Here is a 27,252-nt window from a genome sequence, read left to right on the forward strand (position 1 = left end):
AGCATACTGAGTGCTGTTGCTGATTTTATTGCTCCTACAGCTTAAAAATCATAACATGTATTTTCAGTTAATACTGCAATGGAGAAGCTGAAGATAGTTTCAGATGTGCCATGGCAAAGCTTCTGTGTGCTTGTCTGTTGATCTTACAGGAGAGAAGAAATTGCATGCTGATTATTTTAATCAGTACTTGCTCAGCTACTTTCAAATTATCTGTTTTCCTCTACAGGAAAGCAGACTAGTTTATTATGGTGTTTTAAAATGCATATTTACAGCTAGAAGGACATGATCTGGAGGCATGTTATAAAATATTATCAGTACACAACCTATCAAAGTCTTTGGACATTCATCTTGTTTCAACTCATGTCCCCTTTCTGCTGGTTTTCAATTAATCATCTAAAGAGTTTCTTATGACAGTAGGAAGAAGACTGTGGGAAAAGGGTTGCAGGCTGTTCTCTAACTGCTGGGTTTTGTTTTTATCAGTGTATTCCTGCAGTTTTTTCATTCCCCTCCATATGTCTGATTTAGTCAATGATTCTTGTTCTGTTCATCTTTAGATTATTAACTTTTTAGGATAGTCAACATCCTTCTTCCTCTTTTGTAGTGTATAATCTATGAGCTATTGCTTAGACCGCTGAAAAGTACCATAGAACTATTGTCTGATGAGTTATCCATACTGCATTACATAATGTATTAAATAATATATAATGTATTAAATGCAATCTCCTGTAGAAAATAGGAAAGCAAAATTTATGTTTTCTTTAGAGGAGAATATAGAATTTTATTTCAAGATTTCTTATGCCCTTTAAGGGCTGGAAAAAAAGAGAAAGAAGTATTTATCTAATATTTTAATTAGGTACTTTTATGCATACACAGTCTTGGTCATTATAACACAATATTATAACTCAGTAGGTTAGCAAAATATTTTTTTTTCTTACCTCTTAGTAGCCACTTTTTTTTTTTTTTTTAAATGTTCTGGTATGTGTCTCTGCGAAGTGTCAAAATCTCAGCTTGCTACAGACATCCTGATGGTGGTTACTACAGCTTCAGACACGTCAAATGTGGAGAGAAAAAGAAGGAGAAAATAGTTTGAAAATGTCAGCCCAGTCACAGGCATAGAACTACTGGAAGACTTTGTAAGGACGCAAGCTTTTTAAACCTTCACCCTGCAATATGAAAGCTATGACAGTACCTTAGGAAAAACTACTTTTACTTTGGGTTATCCATATGTACACATTATAGTGTGGAAGAACATTTCTTTTTCAGGGTTGACATTATTAGGTTCAAAAAGATTCCATCTCAAGGAACATTACTGAGGACACATCTAACAGATTCTGCTTTAGTAATACTTTGTAGAGTCTTGGAACAAAGAAAAAGTACAGTGATGTGAGTGCTAATTTCTACTAATAAAATGAATTTTTTATGCATGTAAGTAATTGCATGGAGTAAGATCACTCTCAGGTGCTTAAATCAGCTCTTTGTGATTGTGACAGGGAGCCACTAAAAGCAGGTAGGTCAGCGAGGAGGACAGTGAGGTGGCTTCCATTCGTTTTAGTTAGATCTATTCCAACATCATGGTGCATCTTTTGGGGGACTCCATGCTGAGAGTAGCTAGAAGACACTGAACCACAGGCTCTGCCATAGCCATTTTGTCCCACTTATCCCTTACTTTTGCAGGCCAAGCAAATGTTGCTTTAATTAGCATCATCTCTTATGGTTTTCTATAGATCTAATGATGATGAGCAGATATATGTCCTGTTTATAAAGTAGAGAACACACTAGCCTTAAAAATACGAGGTTTTCCTTGTAGTGTACTTCTCTGTTTTCCACTATGATCACAAGACTTCATCTAAATGACAAATTACAGATAGGGTATTTAAGCTTACGCTATATATTTTTTTTGTTTTTTTTTTCTTGTCCTTTTTCTGCTTCAACTTCAGTGTCCTATCAAAACAGTACTCTTTCCTACTAACTCTAAGTATTATGCACAATATCAAGATAATTTGCTTGATAAACGTGTACATGATTCCCTAAATGTATCATAAGAGTGACCAGCTTTGAAAACATACATTACTGCTAAGCAGCAAAGTCTTCTGAGCATTTTTTGCCTCAGATTACAAACAACTCCTTGAATTAAATTACAGCCAAACTCCAGCTGTCAGACAGAAGTAAAATGTGAGGGAGAAGGTCACCGCTCTAGAGAAAATCTTTTATGTGGTGCTCAGACAGACTCAATAAGGGAAGAATTAATTGTGACAAAATAATGTAGCCTTTGTAGGTACATCATCAGTGAATGATCCCCATGCTGAAGTCTACACCTGCTAGAATTATAAAATCCAAATGGGGATTCTGCATCATATTTCCTAATTGAAACAGGTATGGAAGGGAGAGATACCAAAATTTGTCCTTTTTAACATCTAAGGAGCAAACTATGAGCTTTCATAATGATATTACTCTTTTGGAATTCTGGGATGAAATGTGTGAACATAACTTTGATAATATTATGAAAGCATGCAGAAAATTGTGCAATTTGAAGACAGTAAAATGTAACATTTTAAGTAAACCTGGCAGTAATAAAGTAATGGAATTTTCTTCACAAACATTAACAATTAACATATTGAGAGAACAGCTGAGTCCAAACAGTTTATCTGCTTTCAAACACATTTTCTTTCTACCATAGAAAAATATTTTCTTTAATATTCTCGACTTTATTTAATTTCACTGGCATTTTTTCAAACTTTGTAGAATACTGCCTTCAGGTGATACAGGAAGACCTTATTCTGAGACTTTTTCAGGCTACTATTTAGTTTTTCCAAAACACTGTGAATCAGGTTAACTCTTGGTTGAATCAATCAGTTCTTGCTTTTCATTGAAGGAATAAAAATTCCTTCAATATTGAATATGATTTCTAATCAAAGCAACCTGTGAAACACGAAAAAAAAATATCATAACTTTTATGAGCTGAGGCATTTAATTAAAACCTGCTTAGCTACTCAGAACAATCCATAAAATTTATCTTTTTAAACAGAGCATAGAAGGACGTAGTGAAATTTCTAACTACGAAAAGTGCTTAGAGGAGTCAGTTTTCCTTCTGTTTCTTCCCTTTATCCTTATTTAATAAAGATTCTAAGCATTTTAAATATGATACGGAAATGAATAATAGAATTATACAATACTCTGAGTTGGACGGGACCCACAGGGATCATGGAGTTCAACTCCTAAGTCCACCAGGAACACCTGAAATTCAAACCCTCTGTCTAAAATGTCATCTGACTGCTTCCTGATTTCCAGCAGTTTGGGTCTCTGACCACTGCCCTGGGGAGCCTGTTCCATGCCCACCACCCTCTGGTGAATAGCACTTTCATTACAAAAATGACAGGGTTAGCAAGATGTTCAAAAGCAAGAGAAAGCTTCCTTTATAAAGCTTTGAGTTGTTCCTATCAGTGTACATTAATTGTGCTTGAAAAACACTTAGAAAATTCAGATCCTAGTATTAAGCATGGATATGCCTGATTTCTGCATTTTAAAGAGCTTCAGAAAGGTATCCTGCCTGCCATTCTAATCAGCTAAACTGAGGAACTGACATTTCTGTTTGATGAGGAGCTATAAAATCATAGAATCACTCAGGTTGGAAAAAACATTCAAGATCATCAAGTCCAACCATGACCTAACCATGCTACCCTAACTCTAACAGCCCTCCACTAAATCATATCCCTGAGCACCACATCCAAACAGTATTTACGTCTATCTATCTATATATATTTGTATGTATATATATATATGTGTGTGTAAAAGAAACATTAACGATGGGCACTTTAAAAGATTTCTGTTTCAAAATTTGCAGCATGTTCCATTTCTTGCTGAAGGTTCTTATTCACCTTATTACAAGTCAAGAAAATACTTCATATTCAACCTATGAAAACTTAAAAAACCTTGTAAAAACTTATAAAAGCTATGCTATTGTTTCCTTTTTTCTTTTTCTTCTCCCTAAACATGGTCTTTCTATTCTTTTACTTGAAAGATTTACAGAGGAGGTAGAATTGAATAATTCAATTCATTGGAAGATGCCTACAAAGACTACCTTGTCCAACTATCTGACCACCTCAGTCATAATTAAAAGGCAAAGCATGTTTTGGAGGGCATTGTCCAAATGCCTCTTGAACACTGACTGCATAAGGCATCAATCACCTCTCTTGGAAGCCTGTTGCTGTGTTTGATCACCCTCATGGTAGAAAATGGTTTCTTAATATCTGTTCTGAATCTTCCCTCGTGCAGCTTTGTGCAGTCCTCACCTGTTCTGTCATCGATTTCCAGGAAGAAGTGACTTCTCCACTTCCCCTCCTCAGGGAGTTGCAGAGAGCAACAAAGTCATCTCTAAGCTTCCTTTTTTTCAAACTAGACTGCTCAAGTGTCCTCAGCCTTTCCACACAGGACATGCCTTCTGCCCCTTTTACTAGCTGGGCTGTCTCGTCTTCCCAGAGCTTATATGTCTAAATTACACTTCTATGAATGGCAAGATCTAGAACTCTTTTTTTTGGAAAAATAAATCCCTTTATGGCTGACAGAAATAGGCAGAATTGAAAACAAATAAAACAAAGTGCCCCAGCAATCCTTCCAAAATGTTATGGGAATTAGTTATTCGGAAATAGTCACCTGCTTATAATCTGTCCATGATCAGATCTCCCTCTATATATGTGTTATATGAATTAAATTAGATTCTTAACTGCATTGAATAGTTATTATCCAAACATTTAGGAAAATCTGGTCCTGAAATCATGTACTGTAATGCAGATTTGGCAGCATGGCATTATTGCCTAATAGACCTAGGCATATACAACAGATGTTGTTATGCGTTGCCCTTGAATTGTAAAATGGTCAAACTCCCTAAGAAAGCTGCAAATGTATCATATCAGATAGAGCAAAATATTCCCCCACAGCTCACTCTAGATGAGAAAACAACAACAACAACAAACAGATTCAAAATGAAACTTGCATTTTATTTCTTCATTTTAGGATTTTAATGTTTTGCACTTTCTAGAAACTCTAATTTCATATACCTTGATATTGATTTGAAAAGTGTACATAAATATATATTTGAATTTTTTAGTTTTTACACTGTTCTACTATATATTTAATATTAAGTGCACCAAGCCATCACATAAATCTTTCACATATATTTGCTTTAGAAATTGACTTTAGATTCCCTCTTTGTTTCATTGCCTAGACCATTGTTTACTAGCTAGGGAAATTAATAATGGTGATCATAATTTTAATCTTCCTACTAATTTCTTTGATATAAAATTATGGCAATGAAAATAGATAATAAATAAGATATTTTCATTCACTTTAGGTGTTGTTGTGGTTGTTTTTAACTTAGATTGTCATGTTTTGAAACTGTCATTCACTCTCCCATGAGAGCTACGGTATTTCATATAATTCTGTGAGTTCATCCACACTTCAGATGGCAATAAATAAAACTATGTATATCTTAATGATCAGTAATATCTATGATTCAGTGCAGCAAGTCACATTAAGAATTATCTTACTAAGAAATAGCAATTGCACTGTATAGAAATTGAGCAGTTATTCCACACCAAATTAACTTCTTGGTTTGACTCAGCATCAGGCACAGTGGAAAAGCAGAATGTAACACATATTTGATTCCAACACATGGACGCAAACTTCAAAACAGTAATAAATTTACGGAGGCTTTCATTACTTTTTTACATTCCTTAATTGATTTCCTAGTGTGTTTGTAGAGAGCACACTGAAATATTTCAGAAGCAATTCTCTCACAAATTTTCTATAGCGGATACCTACAAATCTACAATATAATTTAAATAGACCTCTAGAGATTAAGATTTCGGAGGATGAAAGCCTTTAGAGCAAAATGCAAGAAGTCTTAAAACAGCAGCATTCAATAATAAATATTCTTGTATATTTTAGGGATGTTTTAGACATTGTCTGCTTTTAAAGGAGATTTAGTCTTAATTTCCTTACTCTGGATAAAGTGGAGAACTTCTCACTAGGTGGTTTTACTGTCATACAAAGTTTATGGCACATACATTTTGTCTATCTTCTGTATCTAGAAGAGATACCTACATATTAAAAAAATATATTTAATAGACCTCTGGAGATTGAGACTTTAGAGAATAAAAGCAAATTTGCAAATAAAAGCAATTGGCTTCAAAGCAAATTGCAAGAAGCATTAAAACAACAGCATTAAATGAACTCTGGAATACCTGGGAAAAAGTTCTCAGCTTTATTTCCTTATGGTGCCACCACACAGCTTGAATGATGTGAATGATGTTCTAAACATCTTAACAATTTATAAAAGAAAAAATGGGATCCTAAAAAAAAATCCCAAAACTATTTTCAGTCCTTAAGTTCTTTCTGATGACAGTTTTTTCCTTATTTTTTTAAATTAATTAAGCTTAATTAGGCTACCATTTGGGGGAATGATATATGTGGTATCAATAAATAATTTTTCAGCAAGCTTTAGCTATCCCTTAAAATAGATAAACATATGGTAGGTACTGATACTTGAATCCACATAGTGCAACAAAACTATAACTATAGTACTTAACCACCTAGATCTGACTGACAATGGCCTCATAACACAACTGATCATGGACATCTCAAGGATATGCACGCCATGAGAAGCATAGAAATATTTTGCTTTTCTCCCACCTGCATAACAGAATCCACCTTTTGACACTGCAAGAATGTTCTTCATTTCATTGCAGGTCACAGGTTTTGGTCACAGCACATATCCGTGGTCCAATCCTCCTGAGTGAAATAGCTATTAAAAAAAATAAAAAATAATAAAAATAAATAAATCAGTAATTGCCACATTCTCTATATAAATCTGAAAAGAATTTCAGTATGCCATGGCACAGCAATCTGTATCAGGACAAAGTAAAAAAGACAATAATAATTTATTCCTTAAAATAGCGCTTTCTTTCCTCAAAAATGTTAGAAGGTAAGGTTGGTTTTCTGTTTTTTTTGTTTGTTTGTTTGTTTGTTTTTAATTGCTGTTGTTTGTTCATTTGTTTAATGACAACAGAAAAGTTTGACAGGGTATCCTTTCATTTAGATTTCTAATCTGGCCAGAGAAAATGTAACAGAGTCTGAAGATAGTTCATTTTAGTTCTGAACCCTGGTTAGTCATCATTATAACACTGCCTTCACTTTTTTCCATGTCTACAATGACAGCACAGCCAGTCTTTGAGTACAAAATCACATAATTTCAGTAAAATTAAATTTTCAAGCACACTGTCTATGCTCAGTACTTGCTTTAGTTTTCATAATTAATCATCGATGTCTAACAGGAAAATTATCAGTTTAATTTATTTTATTTTTTTCTCCACTTTTTATTTTTTTTCCCCATTGTTATTTTCACCCACTGAGAACACTTCATCATTTTCATTCTGCTCCATGTACCAGTATAGCTGGTGACTTTCTACAGAGAATTACTTTCTGCAGTTAGGAGAAGAGATAGGTCAGATACACTTCAGTGCAACAACAGCTTAGAAAAAGAGATTGCATAGAGCCAGAAATGCAGCCAGCAGGCTGCTGCAGCTATACTTCTATTCTGACACGTGTGAAACTTCTTCCCAAACTGAAACTTCTGTGACCTAAGACATTTGTTCTCAGCCCCTCTTTTTACCAGTTTAACCATTCTAATTTATATTCTCATACTGAAACTGTGAGGAAAGTGATGTTTAACACTTTAATTTCTATTTGATTCTTTGAAAATGTAAAATCAGCTAGATAAACATCCCCATTCTTTATGGTCTAGGCTTATATCAGCAATCTTGGTTCAGTTGTCAGAACTGTAATCACAAAAAAGTCATCCACAGTGGCAAGAAGAACAGAGAGGAAACCAACCACACATTCTTAAAAGTGTTGGCATAACTTTTTACAGTGATCACAAATAAAAAAGAATCACTTCTAAATACATCGAAATTCCAGGATTCTAATGTTTTAAGCTACATGCAGAAGATCTTTGCACTGCAGAACACAGGTTACTCTACTAGCAGTAGCTCTGCTACTGCAGAAAGCAAGGCTGATTAAAATGCTGCTGTACCCTTTTCCATGACTAGGACACTTTTAAGACTGAGGTGTGTCCCTGCAATCATTGTAATAAGTCAGCGATTAAATTGGACTATCAGAACACGTCAGTTGTAATTACATTTATCAACATTAAAGATCTTTTCATCAATTTGTGTTCACTGTATACATACTCAAACACGTTTTCATTTGCTATTATATAGGTTAAGCTTTGCCTCAATATTTGAAACTATGCATAATCTGTCATCACTATAGATAGATCCCAAAACACTGCAGGCAGCATGCAGTAAGCTTGAAGGATAACATAATTTTAAAGACAACTCTTCAAATTGCCCCAAATAAACACATTCTTATTCGAAGGCTACAATTTTGGTCTTGAATAAAAGCCTTCTGTCTTGCATGTACCATTCATCTTGGACTTCCATGTAACAGAAATCATAAACCAAGTTCATCCAAAGCCTACCCTGTACTATAAAATCTCCTAGAAAGTTGTCAAAGTTTGTAGATCCTAGAAAAAAGGACATATCAGGGCTCCCATTAAATTTTGCAGCAGAGAGCAAACTGAGTGACCCACATACCATCAAAGGGGCAAAGACTGACAAATGCATTCTGCTTCTCAGTATTTTGATAGGGGACAAATAATAAAAACATTCCATATCTTTCTCATTTTCCTTGAGGAAACACATATCTACCCATGGCAACTGAAGGTATTTATATTCCCTTGGGGGGAACAGAAAGAAGAGTTATGCTATTTTATTCTATCCTAGTCTTCAGATTTACATTAATCAACATTTTCTTTGGTGCAGTAGTTGCCATAGTGAAACTGCTACTTAAGTCCCTATGTTACTCCTTTCCCTTTCTTTTTCCTTCCTTTCCTCTCCCTACTATATATATATATATATATAAAACTTTGGAAGTGGAAGGAAAAAATAAAACAACTATCAAAGTTTTGGGTAAATTCTCACAATGCAAGTTGATATACGCTTTAAATTCTGGAACTACTCTTGTCTAATTGTGAAAGACAGAAAATACCACCTGTCACATACACTGCTACTTATGGGTCCTTCTACGTTGTTATTTTACTTTTTTATTTGGTTTGTTTGTTTTGGGGTATTTTTAAAAAATCTTCTTTCCTCAAATAAGCCAAAATGACATTAAAACTGTCACACAGAATACCTGATAGTCTTAAGTTCAAAAGTTAGCAGTAACACAGGCAACAGTCAGACTGGTCACAAAAGAATATATTTCATTTCATTTAACTTAATATGACTTTAACTAGTATGGTGACTTGAGGTACTTTAGATAACTTGCCTCCTGTATAGCCATACTCATTTCATCTCCCAAAATGAGAATTACTACATTTTTTTTCTGACTCTGTATTCATTTTTAAACTATTTAGAATGAGATTTACACATCTATCAGAAGATTAATATCTAATACATTGATAAAGCATTTAAAATGTATTCTGTCCTCTCTGGCTTGCTCCTACGTGGACCAGCGTAAAGCAGATGAGAAAGTTAGAAGACTTTACATGATGCATGAGTGCTCAGCTCTGCAGGCTTACAGTCCTAGGTTATGATTCGTTTATTATCATTATTCAGAATGTCATTACTGATTTATCTACCTACTGCCATATGCCTGAAAAAAATTCAGATAATTATGAAACCTATGTTCAAATCTTACATGCATCTCCGTGTACATGAGTCAGAAGTCCTTTTGTCCTGGATTTAAGGCAATATGTGTATAACAGGATTTGAAAACTGAGTTTAAACTATCATATTCACATGTGAATGGTGATGGAGAATGGAGATGTGAATGGTGTGATTTTCTTTATAATGACACTTTTTAATGATATTGTTATTTTTATTGACTTAACATAATTGTAGTATCTTGCTAGATTGAAAATAAATTGGGCAAGTATATCTAAAAATAAATTACAGAATTGAAATGAAATTGAGTTTCACAACTGTTTTATACAGAGTATTTTGAAGAAAGAATTAAATGACTGAGGACTACATACAGAATATAGAAATGAGAAATACATTAACGTAAAGAAGACACCTGAAATTAGGCCGAGTATTGTCTCAGAAAGATTAGTTCACATAATGCTGCAGAGAATTATATAAATAAAAATCTTAATTTATACTCAGAATTTCTACAACAAATGTTACTATGCCTTGTAGATGACCAAATATTATGAGACAGGTGGTAAAAACTGGGACATTAAAGAGATTTTTTGACCATCCTGCCCATAGCCTATTGTCCAAAGGAACTGAAATGCTCCACAAATACCTAAGTTAAAGGTGAATGGAGCTAGTCTGAACCGATGCTAAAAATGTTTTGAATCAATGTAGCAAACTTTGTGTGGAAGCAGATACTGAATGTTCATAAACCTTGTTCTTCCAGACAAATAGTGGTGCCAATAACCTTCAACTGGAGGAGCAAAACCAAAGAGTCTGTAACTTGTTAACAGGTTTCACTGATGCAAGTTGTTCTATGGTGTATCAACGCTGTATGAGACTACAAGAAATTTCCTGTTTAAATAAATCAAGTAAAAAAGTAATAGTTTAAAATTTTGATCAAGAAACTTTGAAAAACAGCTTATCCAGTATTTTTCTATACTGTTCAAATGGGAAAGTTCCCATTTTAAAGCAACTAAGAATCCCACCTTTACTTCATTCACAGATTTCCTTTTGAAATAGGGAAGAACAATCTAAAAGATTTTTCATGGACAAATAAATTTGGGATAATTTTCAAACTTCATGATTTTAATTAGAAATTTGTTAAAAGTTAGTATGCTATCTTACAGTAAAAGAGGAATTACAACAATCATTTTATCTGCACAGAAAACATTTTATATTACCTGTTCCCAGTTTGGTCATTTTTTTTTTTAATTGTATTTCTTTGTTAATCTCATCCTTTATAAATCTTCAGCATCTCTCCTATTCTGTTTGCATTTGACTTTAAACTCATTTTTCTTTTAGTTATGTTTTCCCCATGGCTTAGTCATGAAATTTTGACACTGAAATTCATTTCAATCATTTTAAATGTATGCTGTTCCAGGTACTGAAGCAGCATGGAAAGAAATATAACATTTTAATTAACATCAGGAATAACTATTAAACTCAGCAAACTACTTGTAACATGCAATAAAAAAATTCCAAGCAGCAGACTGGAGGAAAATGTTACTTCATCCCTTAAATTGTCATTTCAACCAGAAAACCTTACTCACTGATGGAAGGATCTAATGCTACAATGTGGGTGATACAGGTAGCATTAAGTGTGATGATTTTACAGCTAAAAGACATATTTTTAAATAAATCAGCTTTGAAATATGTATTATTCTTTCTTTTTGCTTATTTTCTCTTTCTCCTATGCTATGTTTTCCAGTACATCCCTTCATTTCAAACTGCAAGGAGAACAGAGCATTCTTTTTAACAGCAGGTAACATACACTGGAAAAGCAAATATATATTGAGTGGTGGCATAAGACAAAGGAAAAAAATCAACATTCTAATGCACCAGTACTTGTCATCACATTACATAATTCTATTATTTCTGGAGAAAAAAAAAAAAGGATTAAATCTTTAGTGGAAGGACTTGTTCACAGTATCTTTCTGGTGATGTTGAGAGTACAAGGAGTACAGCCTCTAAGAATGCATGGCTTTGTAGTTGAAGTCCACATAAGAAAGTAGGTGGGTAAAGTCAAGCAGAAATACTAAGTTGAACAGCTTTTTGAAAGATTCATATAATTATTTTATGTGTGTGTGTGTGCTCATATGTAATATATATACACACATACATATTATAAAAGTTTGGCTGCAACAGAAACTGAGTACAGGTTATTTCATAGTAATAGCACTACTGTGAAATCTATTGAAGCCTGCTCCCCTATTCTTTGGGGCTGAATTTCATTCTTTATTATTCAACGTGCATACTGCCTTCAAGGAGAAAGCACATAAATAATTTTTTCAGTATTTAGTGCATATTTTATATTGTAGTTGAGAAGCATTTGTGCAGCAAATGAGTAATATTTGTAGCATTTTCTGCTGGATTAAAATGTATGGGTAAAGTTTCTTTTTCACTATAATATATACTTTCAAATTAAGAACTCATTTTGTTTGGCTGGATGTGTATCCATTGAAATTACTTCAGCTGAAGACAAGTAGTTTTGATTAAAATCTATCTCCATTTTCAGACAATTATATTTGGCTATAGGAGCTTTGATTTCTGACAAATATTATTTGCATCAGGGACTTCAGCTGCACAATGTGTGAACTGCTAGATGCTGTGGCAAATATTATCAATGTTATTATTTAGAATCATAGAATTGCTCTGGTTGGAAAAGACATTCAAGATCAAGTCAACTGCAACCTAACCATACTACCCTAACTCTAACAACCCTCTGCTAAATTATGTCCCTCAGCACCACATCCAAATGGTTTTTAAGCACATTCAGGGATGGTGACTCAACCACCTCCCAGGGGAGCCTATTCCAGTGCGTAACCATTTGAAAGCTCCCTGAATAGTTCTGCAGTTCAACATCAATAATAATAAAGAAAAACTACTTCAACTGTATACTACTGTAAGAGTAATCCAAGACATACTATTTTTAAGCTTTTTCTAAAGTCCCTGTAGGCTGCATCCAACTCAACACATAGATAAATTAACAGCTTCAGGAAATAATCATTTCTGTGGTATCACAATTCCTAAGTGTCTCCACTCTTATCTTTTTCTAAAATTTCCCCAGAGGCAATACCTGTTAAAGTGATGTCTGAAAAAATTTTCTAGATACTATAGAAATTGTCACTAGTATGAAATACTCATTTTCAATCTTCGCTGACAGGTATCTTTAGGCTTAAATCTTCCCCAGCCATTGAAGACATTTACAATGACGTTTGGTTGATTAACAGCTCTGGTGCAGCATATTACCCACGGTTCTAAGCTAACAATTAACTATATATTTTAATAAATAAATTATCTTTGGAGTCTTGTATATATTTTAACGTGTGTGTATGCAGCAAACCAAAGGGTTGTATAAGCATCTGTTTTAAGTGGATTTATTTATTTATTTATTACTGACGGATGGATGAGGGTATTTGTTGACACACACACACACACTTGGCAATTTCTGTTTAGAAAAGTGGATGCTTCGACATATAGTATTAAATGAACACATACAGTTTTAAGTATTCACAGAGAAGATTTACAGCAAGACAAAAATATTTCATCTGAAGCCAGATCACCACTTCAAATATTTTTTTTATTAGTCGAGATGAAACATTCTTTGGTCAATGAAGTATAGAGTATATTTGCAGTTGAAATGTGGGTTCCCTAAAATGAAAGTAATTTCACATTTGCAAAGCATTAAGCAGACTTAATGCAGGTGAGAATAACTTATACCCCTGCATCTTCCTCCCTCAACACAACCAACTACAAACTAAACCAAAAAGCAAAGAAATAGAAGCCTATCATAAAATAAGCATTCAGTAAAACAAAAGTGAAGTGATACGTATGCCATGAAAGAACCCATGTACTGGTAGTTAAAGCATGATATGTTTAAGCCTGAGGATACAGTGAAGTGCATATGTGTTATTCTTTGAATAAAAACTAATAGTTTTGCCATAGAATCATAGCTGCAAACTTTTTAGGAGCAGATAAGATTACATCAGTTTTAATGTGCCATTCAAGGTGTATCGTGGCTTTTAGCTGATCTTGTCTTTGGATGAAGAAGTTCTCTTTACTGACTTTACTAATTAAGAATAATAATTTTTGGTTTACTTCTTGTTTGCTGTTGTATTGTTTTTTTCCCCTTTCATAAAGGACCATCCTACTTTTGCTTGACTACTTAATAATCGATGTTTTGCATTCTAGCACGTATTCAGGAATGAGTGATGATGAGGAAAATGGTCTTGACACAAAGAAAGCTACTCTAACTTTAAAAATCCTATGCATAAAAACTTATATGTGGTTGTGCTACAGAGTTTCTAAGCTATCTCTAACAAATTGGTGGAACCTATTGTAATTACCTGATGAACATGTAACTAACTCAATCTTACAGCATAGAGTTGGTCATTATATTTAACCTGCAATTAATCTTCACTTCTTTCTTCCATGTCCCAAGACAAGCTCTGTTAAAATCAGAAGGTGCTTTCGTGGAACTTTATTCTCCTTACGTCCAGCAGCTTGAACACACTTATCTGACCTCCTGTGAGAGTAAGATGTATTGTGACTTCTAAGAGGTAACTGTCTCTTCACTCTCTTCAGACATTCACTTGCCTATTTCCATATATTCTAGTTGTAGAAGTACTTTTCACTTAATGATCCTCTCTAAACAAATTTTAAGCAAAGGTCTAATAAAGCAAGCAAAGGTATTAGCTGAGTAGAATGTTATTACTGTGTTTATTCTTGTATGAGACTGGTAAGGAATGTATTGTCCCAGATCAACACAAGACAAAACATTTTGTAGACAGTTGTACATTTGAAAGCATTTGTTCAGAGTTGTTTGCTTTCAGATGGGAAGGCCCAGGAGCGTTTTCTGTCTGAAGACTTGGCCTGGGAGCAAATGCTTCCAGCCTGATACAGGGGATTATACCGTTGTATCCTATGAAGGCAAAATAGAAACTAGCATCTCCCTGCTTCCTCTTCTTTCTGCTGATTTAAATTTCCATGGCCTGGAAGACAGGAACAAAAGAGTTCCTGCTGAGATTTCTGAATCCAGAAGCTGTTGCTCCAAAAGAGCAGGCTTGACCACTCTGGACTATAAAAGTAAGAATATGTACGTTTGTTGTATCACCGCAACCCTGGACAATCCACAACTACCAAAGATCAGCACCCTCTAACATCGCTGGATTGAGGAGTGGTCAACTGCTGTGCTTTGCTGGTTTTGGATAACTGCCTGTCTGTCTCCCTTGCTCCATTTTCTATTTTTTCTCTTCTTTTACTCTTTCAGTCTTTGTAGTAGCCGTTGCCCAATATTGTATTACCTCTAACACTTATTAATCGCTATTAGCAAATAAGCCAATTTTACCTCCAAGTATTAGCTGCTGTTAAGAAAGCTCTCCATAAATGGATGTGTATTATTCCTCTGAGTCTTGGTTGACTACATCATTGTAGCGAGCCCTACTGACTAGGGGAGGCATGACTCAGGAGATAGAAAAGCATCCACCTCTACTGAAACCCACTGAGTGGGACAACACAATGCTATTTATGCTTTCTGATGCCGCTATAATTGGCTGTATAGACACCATCTCAAATGCATGAATTCAAAAAAACGGAGAAAGTCTGGGAACATGGAAGATAACTTTTAGTTGTGAAGAATGTTTTCTACTTTCTGCACGTTATTTTTTTCTGTACATTTTTTTATGTAACAAAACACAATATTCCAGGAGAGAACTCTTAGATATATATATATTTGTTTATGTAGAGAGAGAAAACAGAGTGTTCTGTGCAGAACTTGACAAACAAAAGTTGTGGTAGGAAAATAATATGCAAAATTAAATATTTTTTTTTCTCTTCATGAGGGCATTCACTTTCATTAATTTTATTTTTGTGGTGTTGTTAGCCATAGAAAGAAAAAAGACTACTACTGTCTGCTAACCAGGATCACCTGGAAGCACATTTTTAATGCTTGTTACAAACAATATTAGAGAAGATGGAAAATCTCTGTTTTGCATTGACATCAACATACAATTCAAATCTCATATACGCAGTCCTAAAAAGCAGGAAACTGTAATTCTTCAGCATACTTTCACTATCAAAAATACAGTTAAATATGGCAGCATATTTAACAGCTATTATTGTTTCTGCTTAGGTGAAAATGGATTACGTTTATACAGTAGAGAATTTTCCAAATCACTGTCTATGATTGTTCTTCAAAATAGAATTAAGAAAAAAACATAGTAGCAGCATGACTTCATGATAGACTTGCATGTAATTTGCTGTACATGTTTGAGCTTCATTTTCTCCCCTGATTTCAAGACCAACTTACTAGTTTTATTATTGTTATAATAAAAATCTTCCAAGTATCATGAAATAGCCTAATATTGTGCAGAAGTGTGAACTGTTGTCCTATTTTAATGGTAACAATTTTAATGTTCCCTGAATTTTAAATTTTGTCTAATTGCAGGGAACAAAAACCCAGGCAGGCAAGCTAAAAACCAGTGTACTATGCTGAATCAGTTAGAGAGGTGAAAATATATTTCCTGAAAACCTCATTGTGTGAACCCTATTCACAGGAAGAATATAACTTTTTTTTTTTTTTTTTTCTTTTTCCCCTTCCAAACGAAGTTCAGGACTTCCAATCTGGATTTCATTAACTTCTCTAAACATTCAGGAAGAGCTGTTCTAGGATAGAAGCAGAAAATAGCAAGTGAAAATTACCTAGTCCAAGTTATTTCCATTTCACCTTCTTGCTTTTCTTCATATAAACTGTGGAAATCTATAAACATTATTAATTAACACTGGGATGTGATCTGTATTTCATACTAGAATATGCAAATAACACTACATTTTTCTAAGCTTAAAATTCTGCACAAAGCCTATAATGCTGCAGGTCAGAACAGAGCCTTTGGCTGTTTATCTATGAAGGTGAGTGATAGGAATCAGCTCAAAACAAATAAGAGCAGAGAACAACCACACTCTAAAAAATCATTCCCTAGAGAAAGAAAAATAAAACAACATACTAAAAAGACTAAAAGCAAGAACAACAGATAGAAGACGTTGTTTCCAAAACTGAGTCTTCTCAAAATGAAAATGAAGTCAAAACTAACAAACAAAAGAAAAAAAAAAAGAAAAAGAAAAAAAGATTATGCAATATTGTGAATGACTATATTAAATGAAAGTGATACCAGCCACAGACAGAAGATGCAAAGGGCAAGAGGCCCCTTTCCTGCTCTATTCAAAACCTGGTTGATGGTTTACACAGCAGTCACAGATGATCCTGTTTCCCCACCTCTACCACAATGGCACTCACATATTTTGCTATTGGCAATTTCTTCTCTTTTGCCCTAAGGGAATTATAGCATTATGACTCCTATACTAAACATTACCCAGGGGTAGAAGAAAAAATGATGAATACTCCTGTTTATTATTTTCTTTTCCTCCTTCACTGTTTTTCTTTTGCCTTATTATTTATTGCTTAGTTAGTACTGAAGTCATCCAGCCAAACAGGATTTTTTGCTCTACAAAATACAAAACATATTGCTTGGAAAGATTTATAATTTCTACTAGTTTTGGAGAATGATTAATTCCACAGAAATGGATCTACTAAAGCAAACTCCTGAGTCCCCTTGGTTATTATCATTGAACTGTATCTTAACATACAATGAAATACAGTCCTATGAAAAGTTTGGATTATTCTAGTAAGTGTTCTCTACAGCTGTTCAAACAGCAGTAGCAACTTAAGTCAGCTTTTTTTCCCTCTTTTATTTGTCTTCTATTAACATATTCTTTCAGTCATTTTACACGGAAATAGTACCATGCAGCAGCTGAATTTTTCTTTTTTTTTTTTTCAACATTCAGCTAAACTTTTGCGAAAAACTACGAGAAGGGGGGACTTATGTCAAATATTTTTTCAGTGAATGCTATAGGGAATCATTTCTAAAGATAGCTTGATAGAAAAAATAAAAGTATTCCCCTCCTCCCCAAAACCAAACTCACAAAACCTATAAGAATGTAGTTTTTGAATTCATATCAAGATTACTGTTCTGAGTCTACATAGTCCTGGTTTGTTGAGATGATTGTTATTTCATTAGTTTGCTTTGCTGTGTTTTGTATTCAGTGGTGAGCTTTTGATCTTTATAAAATGTGAGCTTTTTGAGTGCTCACACCATCAATAGTATTGCTATTGACTGCTTTTATGTAACTGGCTTAAATTGTAAGAACAGAAGCTGCAAAAGCACAAAACAAGAGCTGCAAACTATGTTAGGCACGTTGAAAGGGAATTACATATACTAAGATAAACCAGGTAGCATGAGAAGTGGATACAAATGTAAAAGCAAGCCAAGAAATAAAAGAGTAGGGAGTTAATTAATCATTACAGAAATAGTCCAGTCCTACCTTGATTGGCTGATATATCTTCTTGAAATTATTTCCAATATGGAGTAGAATTTCAATGCTAGTTTATGCAGAAATAGCAACAATAAAAGCAGGCTTTTTTTAGCCAGAAGCTGAAGTGGATTTGTATCATTTAACTGCCTACTTTACTAATAACACAATCTCTCAATGCTTCAAAAAACAGGCCTTGTTCATGATCTGATAGATTTTTTAATGCAATATTAGTGCAATCAAGAAATTAAATAAAAATAAATCAATAAAAATAATTACCCACTAGGAAGCAGTATTTTAATATATACTAGACGATTGCTCTTGCTCACTGTGACCTGTTTGAGTCTCCAACTCTTTCCTCACAATTTCTATGCTCCCACACACGTTTAGGAATTTAAAGAATAGGTTGGCTCCAGCAGAGCAGTCTGGAGAGGGAGGATGCTACCCATGCCTCCTTGGAACTGCTGAGCAAAATCAAGGTGGGAATGGCTAGAAAACTGTTAAGAGGGACCTGAAGCTGAGATTAGAGCTCAGGCAGGGATTAAGAGACAGCAGAAAGGATGAGCCTAGATGAAAGGCCACAGACAAGATGAAAAGAACTTCTTTGGGGCAGGAGGAAAATGAAGAAATATTACTGATATTGAAAAGGTAACAAGTTGATTGAATGCAAATGTAGAATTTAAGTCCAGTCTACATGGACACAATGGGCAGCTGGAGAGTAATGTGCTAATCATTACATTTCTTTTTTTTTGTTATTGATTTCTCTTGATTTCCAAACTTAATTGATTTAATTCGAACCTTAAGCCTTTTGTTTCTGGGGGGAGTTTCTTTAAGAAGAGGGTAAAATACATTTATTCTGCTGCAGTACCTAAACCATTATCATATTTTTATATATACACAGATAAAGAAAAAGGCTACTGCTATGACAGTGTGCACACAAAAGGTAAAGAAAAAAAAGGGTATCATGCCAACCTTATGAAATGATGACAAAGATAGCTACTAACAGAATGTTTCTGTAAATGGTGAGTTTCAGGCAAAACAACTTCACCTTCAAATTTCTTGAAAGTAGGTGGCTAAACTCAAGTTAATCCCCTCTGTTCAATTGTTTCTGCCTTCATCATGTTATTACCATGTTGTCTGAAACAGCATTTGTGATGCTTTCTTACTCTTTCTATTGAAAACATCATAAATACTGTTAGCAATTTCACTGTCTTGGAAGTATTTTTTACAAATATCACTGACTTAAATCCCACAAGACTAGTCCATTTAATAACACACTAATAGGTTTCAAGTACTTGAACAGACGCGGTTTCTTAAGATTTTTATGCGATGTTATTTTCTAGCTTGCTAACCTCACTTTCTTTATTGTTGGCTGATTTCCATTATTTCATCTGCTACAATAACTTCATGTCATTTTCAACGAAGTCTTGAAACCCCAATCATACCTGTCTTACATATATTTCTTTTCCCTACAATAAAATTCATTTTTATCCATCAATTTTCTGCTATATTCTTTCATCCTCTTGTCTTCTACAACAAACACAGTACATTTTTACATGTACCCTTTTTAAACAAAAATAATTTAGATTTTTATTTTAACATCAAAACTTAAATTAAACAGATTATCAGAAAGTCACTTAGTACTATGCACATTCAAATCCCTGATTTCAGTCTGCTTTAACATCACTTTTTTTCTCTCTCTTAAAAAATTAAAATGTGTATGTCAACTGATATCCCTGCCACTTCTTGTTAGAGAATTCAGGAAAATACTAGCTGCTGCTTCTTACTTTTTGTAGAAGAAATTTCTTTTTCACTTTGAACTTTTGACCTGTGCAGAAAACTATCTCCCTGTTTGCTTCATTATTTCTTTAGAAGTTTTCAGGAAAAGTCTATTGTAAACTCAGAATCAATTTTTTTTTTTTTTTTTCCAGTTAAGTGATATAGTTCAGTAGTTGCTTGGTACTCTACATTGCACAGTGTCTATGGAAATGAAAAACTTCTACTAACTGTGTAAAGTAAAACTTTCCCCCCAAAACTTCCCAACACAAAAAGATCGTATGTTTTATCTTTCCCCTCTACGAAGAAGACTACCTCGCCATTTGTTCCTTTTGCAAAGGTTGTATTAAGATTAGATTATTGCTTTCTTGTTGACGAGTTGTGGGAAGTATTATCAGTTGCCATCACAGCACTCAGGAATCTCACCTTCGTTTTGTTAGGTACAGTATAAAGATTGGAGAAATTGTGTGTTGCACCACAGATTTTCAACATAAACACATGGCACAAGCACAAACATTGCTTGTATTCTTCTCTAGTTTTCTTGTTCCTGTAATAATATATCCCCAGTCAATTGGATATGTGTTTACTCAAAGAAAGCTTTCTTTCTGAATGACTTTCTTCAATGATATCTCTCTACTTTCACATGTAATTTTTCTTCATTTCCAGATTAAACTTTTGTGTTTATGCTGTAGGTTACAAGTGTAGATGGATATAAAATAAAGTCCCCTGAATAGCCATCTGCTATTTCATTAATGGCAGCTGGAGTAGAAGACTAATTCTAGAATAATTTTAATATTATTAACAAAACTTAAAGAACAAAAGTAAACAACCTTATCTAAATTATTTTAACATGTTGAGAACCTATGGGAGATGACGCTAAAACTTCTGCATCACTTATTACACATCAAAAACACAGAGAAAAGTATAAATAATACATACTGAAATCTTCTTTTTCCACTTGTTTGAGATAAGTGTTTTATATATCTTCACAATAATGTTTCAGAAAACCTACAGCAGCTGACACTTTAAATGAAGCTATATAAACTGTAATTTGAGATTCTATGGGCATTCAGTTTCTCCTAACAGACTAACCAATAATGAGAGCCACGTTTGCAAGCTACACAATCAAAAAGAGAGGGAGAGAAGAACGTTTTACAACCTCACTGGTAAGGGCTGTTTCTAGAGACAACTACAGAGCAGGTAAATGGAGGCATGCGCTGCCTCAAAACATAAAAATAAAGGATGGGGGAAAAATGTAAAGTTCAAATTCCACCAAGATTTTCCTCAGAGAACAAGAACTTAGTGTTGTACAGAAAGGTAGTAGGTACACGGTTAAACCCCGGGCACATTTCAAAAAAGTAAAATAAATGTGGGTATATCACAGTTGTACAAATGTGATAGTAAATAGTTGATCTTAAAATGTTTTGTGAGCTTTCTTAAGCTACTTTGAGAAATGGAGTTCCAAATGAGAATTTATTTATTAAAAAAACAATGAAAGGAGGGATTCAATAGAGGAAAATTCACAGAGGTGAATATTATCAGCAAACTGAAAATAAAACCATCAATCTTAAAAAGAGATTTTTGATTTTTCTTAAGTCTGTCGTAGACAAGTCAAAACAAGTGAACAGGATTTGACTGGCATAGAGCAGCATAATGGGAAGCACTGAAAGAGGAAAGCTAAGTCTACAATATTTATGGGTTCTTATGTGGCCAACAAGATGTGGATTTCTCAGAAAAGAAACTGCAAAAGCTCTAAGTTTGGCTTAATATATGTTCTTCTATTTAGCTTTCCTTCAGAGAAAGCAGTATTATTAGCACCAAGCTTTTGGGAGGAGCACTGAAGTACAGGACCTCTGTGTCAATGTACTGAGCAGTCTGCCTGAGAATCTTATAGATTCCGAGCAGCTTTACAAGGTTGGAGAATTTTAAGAATATCCATTTTACTACTATAGAGAATTCATCAAGAGCAGAAACTTTCATAAATTTCCAGATCTTAACATAGAGAAGTAATAATAATAATGAATTAATAATAATAATGAAGGTCTCATAAAGCTGCTTTGAATCTTCTCTCTCCTTAAAGGACTAAAGAGTAATTGCACAACTGCAAAAACCAAGACAGATGAATGCAGTGTTGTGAAGTCCACCTTTTTCTCACAACAAATGCTATTCTTTCAATGTTGATTGCAATTGTTATCCATAGTCTTTGTGACCTACAGAACTTAAAGCCAACTTAAAGCAAAAATGATTCAGCGGCTGATGGGGTCCTGAGATGTTTTCATTGCTATATACAACCCCATGTATATGTATGTATGAAATAAGCAGACTTCATAAGCAATAATATTATGAACACTCATAGTTGTTCTGTCTCCCCAAGCCTTTTCCACATAGTGCTGTGGTAAGCAGTACGTAATAAGGTGCTGGTCTGAAATTATATAAACTAAAATTAGATTTTAATTCTTATCAATAAATATTAGGGAGGAAAACCTATAAAGAGAACTTCAAAATTGTAAAGAAATAGCTAAAAGAGACCACTTCCAGACTTCCAAGATCATGTCAAGACAAGTTAAAAGGAACAAACTGACCCAAACTGAAGGTTTTGTGATTAGTTTAGCAGAGACAGGGGTCTCTGAAACAACTTCAGATTAAATTTCACAATAGCAAGGATTTATATATTGCCCTTAGCATAAAATCCATGCAAAATTCCTGGAATTCCACTTTCAAATAGTTTTCTGGATTATATTTATGAACTTTAAAAGCAATGCTGACAGATATACCTGCATCAATTACTGGTTACTCAAAATACAATAATCCCAGCCAAGAACAGAGCTGTAGAATGCACAGAGTAGAAAATGAGGCTTTATGAGAATCTCATAAGATAAAACAAACACAGGAATTTAAGCAGTAAACAAACAATAACGTATCAAATTTAAACTTGAAGAATGTCTTAACATAAATACAACCTTTAGGTAAGCTGACTTTAAGATATATGATAAAACTACTTATCTTATAGTAGTTGATTGAGTGGCAAGCTTTAGAAATGTGAGAGTTCGTGAACCAAACACCTTCTATCAAACCTTATAAAATGAGAATACAATTGTCTTGTAGCATAGGGAATAAACTTACTCGTGAGTATTGGAAAGCTTTTAAAACAATGAAAAAGGGGTTCTGAATAACATAACACTTTCATATGCCTGAAGACTTAGATCTGTTTGATTACACCACTGATCTCTATATTCCCCAAATGCCAGTGGTGCAGTTTTCATAGGAAATCTTCTATAATGATCAGGCCCTAAATGTAATTCCATGAAATAATTCCAGACATTTTTATACTTTAAAATACAGAAACAATAAATGCTGATAACTTTTTGCAGAAACAGTAAAGACATGCAATATACCTAAGATACACTTTACATAAGTATTCTTAGAATACAATTTTCCTTTATGCTCTTTTTTTTCTTTTTAACTTGGTCAGTGAACATAAAGGCATTTTTATTCTTGCATTCATGTATTTTTTAAAATCTCATCCAGTACATCAGTGAAATTATTCAAACTCATATCTGCAGAGTGGAAAATGTTGGAGTACTTTTCCCCTTCTATTTTTTTTAATAAAAGTCCCAGGTAGAAAGAGAAAGTTGAACTTACTGTTTAATACGCTGATTATTTTTATCTTTGTTCACTGATCTGCTACGGTCTCCAGGCTCATTTTGATCCCATTGGAGTTTTGGGTTCAGAGACTGTAGTGAATTCTGAATTTATTCTCTGTTTCCACAAAGGTCATTCATTTACTTATCAGTAATAAAGATTGCTTCTAGACAGAAAAAAAAAATCTTCTTTTTATTTTTTCCTAGTATTTGAGTACAACAGCCCATTACAGAAGTCACTTTAGATTTCTAGAAAATATAATATGAAGATCTGAAAGCAAGATATATCAGCAAGGCCCAACTGAACAAACAATTACATCAACAGAAATATATATGTTCACATTAATGACACTGAACCACATTCTAGTCTTAGGAAGAAAGACATTCAGTATATTTAGGTTCACATCTGAACCTAAATCTGAAGAAATCAGTATTCAAACATCATCCCGAACAAGACAACCATGTGAAATTCAAGTTACTTGATATCACTGTATGAAAGAATTTAAGATGGAAATCATAAATAGGATGGAAAAAAAAAAAAAAAAGCATAAATCTGGAGTTCCAACAGCTAAGCTTAAGAGAAGGAGGGAAAAAAGCAGAAAACTCATGTATAGATTAGAAATGTGTCTTTGGGAATTCCAAGCCATGAATGATGATTAATCATTTTGCATTCCACCTTGAAGTATTTTTAGCTGCTTTAACAAAGACAGAAAATTGGTGCATTTTGTACGGAGCAGTGTAAGAAAATAAAGATTATGAAAACATCCTGAAATTCATATTTTCCAGAAATCATAGAACCATCGAATCATAAAATGTCCTGGGTTGAAAAGGACCACAATGCTCATCTAGTTTCAATCCCGTGCTGTGTGCAGGGTCGCCACCTACCAGACCAGGCTGCCCAGAGCCACATCCAGCCTGGCCTTGAATGCCTCCAGGGATGGGGCATCCACAGCCTCCTTGGGCAACCTGTGAACAGTGCCTCACCACCCTCTGGGTGAAAAACTTCCTCCTAATATCCAACCTAATCCTCCCCTGTGTTAGCTTAAAAACATTCCCCCTTGTCCTATGACTATCCACCCTCATAAACAGCTGTTGCCCCTCCTATTTATTTGCTCCCTTCAAGTACTGGAAGGTCACAATCAGGTCTGATGTCTCCCCAGAGCCTTCTCTTCTCCAAGCTAAACAAGCCCAGTTCCCTCAACCTTTCCTCATAGGAGAGGTGCTCCAGCCCTCTGATCATCTTAGTAGCCTTCCTCTGGCATCTTTCTTGTACAGGGGGCCCCATGTCTGAATGCAGTACTCCAATGCTTTGATTTCTGGGGAAACGTAAACCTTTTGTATCCATCAGCATTAGGCGTTCCTTTTCTTGACATTACAAATCTGAGAGAAGCTCAACTTTTCCTTGATGTAAATGTCTGTGGCTTTATTAATATATAAGTAGGCAATGTATATTCTTGGTTCACAGACTACTACAGTTATCATGAAAATTCTCCTACACAAATGAAAAAAATCTTGTTAGTTCTTCCCTAAATTCTACAGATGGACAAAATCAACTCTTATGCATGGTTCAAAGAGTAAAACTTAACCTCAAAGAAAGCATACAGTTGAAAAAAAAAAAAATCAAATATTGGCAATTTTAATGTTATTCAAAATGTTCATTATATGATGTCATGAATATTTGAGTATGTATGAAATAGGGATATATAAACAGTAGTGATCTTTATCATTCCTTTCCCATGTGCTATGAAGAATGACAATTAGCTAATTGTTTAAAATAAAATACCTGAATCTAGCCTCTAAAGAGGCTCAGGAAAAGGCTTATATACCTTGGTTAAAATGGAAATTGAAAAGGAATAGCTTAGGGCAATAAAAAACTGCTACTGAAAGATGGAAATGTTTCACTAAGAATGTGAAAGGAGGACATTAATTGGTCTGGCAAAGTAGGAACAGTGAGAAGTTTAGACAATAAGGGTCAAATGGAAAACATAACACAAACAAAAACCACACTATGATAGTGTGAACAAATTAAGTGAAATAATCTCTCAAGGAAAGTAAAAATTACATAATTTTCCCCATTTAAATAAACGTGCTTATATCAAAGCATTAGAACATAAATTGAGCCCCCCACTCCTTTAGCAGCTATGATTTTACACGAATAAAATATATCAAACCTAGAGATAATATCAAAGACTACTAGAATGGAATAACTAGCTGAAAGAAAGAGAGAATAGTACATAACTAGAAATTATTATTTTCTCATTTTCTCATACCTTAGATAGCAACTACATCTAGAAAAATATTTGTTTTACTCCAGTCAAAATGACTTTTTACCTTTTATTTATCACCAATTTCCAAATACATTTACAAATAAAATTTAAATAACATCTTGATTGTATTAAGATCATTATCAGTCACATCATCATTTCAGCATAGTAGGACATTTGATTTCAGGCTTCCTAAAGTCCCATTAAATATATATTTCTTTGATGAAAAATGATACTTTAGATAATTCTGCTTCTTTTAGATGACTAGATATTCTGTCCCTGCTGTCTAGATATTCTGCAGTGTTTCTTATTCTTCCAAGGTGACATCTTTTTTCTAAATTTTGGGGTGAAAGGAGTCCCACCTAGTTTGTGACCCTGTGTTACATGACATTATGTTCTAGCTGCATCAAGTTCCTGAGCCTGTGGCTGCTGGTGAAGGGCAGCAGATATTTAACCTTTGTGAGGTGTGAGTAGGTGGGTGATCTGCCTAGTATGGTGGTGATCTGCCCAGAGAAGTTCTGGATGCCCTGTCCCTAGAGGTATTCAAGGCCAGATTGAATGGGGCCCTGGGCAGACTGGACTTGTATTAAATTTGGAGGTTGGTGGCTCTGCATGTGGCAGGGGGATTGGAAATTCATGATCCTTGAGGTCCCTTCCAACCCTGGCCATTCTGTGATTCTGTAAAACTCAAGGAGGAGGGGGAGAGATTAAGAAGTGTCAGAGAGTATGAGTGGGAGATAGGTTGCTGGAGTAACTCTCTGTTGAACTTGCAAGACAGACACCAGGGTGATACCTATCCAAACTATGGTGAATCCCCTCCCCTGCCATTGTCGAGCAGGATTTAAGGGAAGAGAAGTGGAAACAGGTGTCAGCTTGGTATCACAGGCAGCCCCCATCCTGACCTACCTCGATTCCCCAGGTGTCCCTGCATAATAGGTTTGAGGTTCTGGAACTTGAGGGAGAGGTAAGTGAGGATGCAGTGGCAGGTTCACCCTTGAGGTTGTCTAGGGTGAGACAGCCGACTCTGCGATTCCAGACTGCCTCTGCCATGAACAGAAAGGTGACTGCTGTAGTTGACTCCCTGCTGATAGGAACCAAGGGCTCTGTATGTCAGCCTCACCCTACCTGCAGGTAGGCAGTGGAGTCAGTGTGTCTCTGGAGGTGTTAAAGAAACATCTAAAAGTTGTACTGATGGACGTGGTTTAGTGGGAAATATTGGTGATAGGTGAGCAGTTGGACAGGGTGATCATAGAGTCCTTTTCCAACCTTGGTGATTCTGTGATTCTATGATCTTTTCTTACACATAGCAATACAAAGTTCTTTGAAAGCAGTGATGGATAACAGTTTCCCATGCACAGAACCATACGGTCACATCTTGCATAGACCAGAGAATGAAGAAGGTAATAAATGATCATGAGAAAGTCATTTTGGACTATGTATTTTCAAAGGCAACAC

At 34.6% G+C, this 27,252-nt stretch overlaps 1 long non-coding RNA gene across 1 annotated transcript; it reads right to left on the minus strand.

Annotated features, from left to right (window-relative positions):
• Nucleotides 1–968: 968 nt before the first annotated feature.
• LOC109367496 (uncharacterized) lies at nucleotides 969–26,741 on the minus strand. Its single transcript, XR_014882767.1, has 3 exons — nucleotides 26,704–26,741; nucleotides 6,688–6,799; nucleotides 969–1,041 (listed from the first exon to the last, which is right to left on the minus strand). It is a non-coding gene; the product is annotated as an uncharacterized LOC109367496 (long non-coding RNA).
• Nucleotides 26,742–27,252: the final 511 nt, after the last annotated feature.

The sequence above is a fragment of the Meleagris gallopavo genome, chromosome 4 (genome assembly GCF_905368555.1).
Source record: "Meleagris gallopavo chromosome 4, MGAL_WU_HG_1.1, whole genome shotgun sequence".
Taxonomy (NCBI): domain Eukaryota; kingdom Metazoa; phylum Chordata; class Aves; order Galliformes; family Phasianidae; genus Meleagris; species Meleagris gallopavo.